The sequence below is a fragment of the Piliocolobus tephrosceles genome, unplaced genomic scaffold (assembly GCF_002776525.5).
Source record: "Piliocolobus tephrosceles isolate RC106 unplaced genomic scaffold, ASM277652v3 unscaffolded_17738, whole genome shotgun sequence".
Classification (NCBI taxonomy): Eukaryota; Metazoa; Chordata; class Mammalia; order Primates; family Cercopithecidae; genus Piliocolobus; species Piliocolobus tephrosceles.
The window spans coordinates 4,796-6,914 of NW_022299574.1; the positions used below are offsets into that span (position 1 = coordinate 4,796).

The 2,119-nt window shown below is 39.4% G+C and overlaps 1 pseudogene; it reads right to left on the minus strand.

The window, feature by feature from the left end:
- Positions 1 to 375: 375 nt before the first annotated feature.
- LOC111533627 lies at positions 376 to 1,304 on the minus strand (annotated as a pseudogene).
- Between the last annotated feature and the right edge of the window lie 815 nt (positions 1,305 to 2,119).

Consider the following 2,119-nt stretch of genomic DNA (forward strand, 5'->3'; position numbering starts at 1 on the left):
AAGATGTTAAATAGTACCAGAATTCTGTAGGGCTCTCCCGGTCACAGTTCAGGGCTACTTTTCCTAACTTCTCATTAGAAGATTTGCAAGAGTTTTGTTCTTCCTTCTTGTGTCTGAGAATTGATATTATCAATCACCCAAAGAATAACAAAATGATTCATAACATGTTTATGAAATATAAGCCTCTTCTTTATCAAAAGTAGAAAAGCTGTGGTATATTAGATGTTCATTAGGGATTAGTTGATTGACCAATTAATTAATACATCTAATTGTAAAGCTATGAAGTAAATAGAACCATTTCCTATTTGAATGATATACTTTCCTTCTCCTAAGAAAATGTATTGTGAAAAAAATAGAATTTCCACCTTTGCCCCATCATTTAGGCTTCAGAGCCAATTTTTCCAGGACCTTTACCCTAATCTGCCAAGTTTTTACACAATACACAATGGGATTCATCAAGGGTGGTACCAGCAAGAATGCATCTGCTCTCAGAATCATAGCTAAAGGGGATTTATGCTTAGAAAAGCGATGCATGGTAGCCAAGGTGATGATGGGCACATAGAAGATAAGCAGAGCACAGATATGAGACACACAGGTGTTAATTGCATCCCCATGGGATGCAATTCCCAAGACAGTCTTCAGGATGAACACATAGGAAATAGCAATAAAAACACTGTCTGACATCATGCAGAGTGCAACGAACAAACCATAGTAAAAGTTAACCCTATTGTTAGAGCAGGCCAGCTTCATTACATCCTGGTGAAGGCAGTAGGAGTGGGATAAAAGGTGTTTATTACAGTATCTGAGTCTCTTTAAAGTAAAAGGAAGGGGTAGCACTAGGAGAATGCTTTTAATAGCAAACACCAGTTCAATTTGCAAAGGCCTGACGCTGGTGAGAATAGAGCTATATCTTAGGGGATTGCGAATGGCTATGAAGCGATCAAAGGACATGATTAGGAGGACTGAAGACTCCATGTCTGTGAATTCATGGATGAAGAATTCCTGGGCAATGCATGCATCAGCAGAAATCCCCCATGTTGTTGAACAAGAAGATTCTCAGCATAGTGGGTAGGGAGAAGAAAGACCAGGTCGGACAGGGCCAGCATGGAGGGGAAATAGTACATGGGCTCTTGCAGGGAATGCTCTCTTCTGATAACAAATAGGATGGTGCAGTTGCCCAGGATGGCCATGAGGTACATAAAGCAGATGGGGATAGAGATCCAAATGTGTGCATGCTCAAGTCCTGGTATCCCAATCAACAGGAATGTGGAGACTTCAACTTCTGAGGTGTGGAGAAGAAACATCACAGATAGGTCACTAGCTTATCTGCTCCAAGGCCTAAAGTAAGATGCACAATAGACAAAAATTTTTAATTGTATTTGCTGAATATATTTAAGTTCAATAGTTGGTTAAATTAAATATAGCTCAATCTTAGGTGTCAAGAAATAGCATAATAGATTGCAAAAATTTTCTCCCATTCTGTAGGTTGCCTGTTCACTCTGATGGTAGTTTCTTTTGCTGTGCAGAAGCTCTTTAGTTTAATTAGATCCCATTTGTCAATTTTGGCTTTTGCTGCCGTTGCTTTTGGTGTTTTAGACATGAAGTCCTTGCCCATGCCTATGTTCTGAATGGTACTACCTAGATTTTCTTCTAGGGTTTTTATGGTATTAGGTCTAACAATTAAGTCTCTAATCCATCTTGAATTAATCTTCGTATAAGGAGTAAGGAAAGGATCCAGTTTCAGCTTTCTACTTATGGCTAGCCAGTTTTCCCAGCACCATTTATTAAATAGGGAATCCTTTCCCCATTTCTTGTTTATGTCAGGTTTGTCAAAGATCAGATGGTTGTAGATGTGTGGCATTATTTCTGAGGGCTCCGTTCTGTTCCATTGGTCTATATCTCTGTTTTGGTACCAGTACCATGCTGTTTTGGTTACTGTAGCCTTGTAGTATAGTTTGAAGTCAGGTAGCGTGACGCCTCCGGCTTTGTCCTTTTGACTTAGGATTGTCTTGGCAATACGGGCTCTTTTTTGGTTCCATATGAACTTTAAAGCCGTTTTTTCCAATTCTGTGAAGAAACTCATTGGTAGCTTGATGGGGATGGCATTGAATCTATAAAT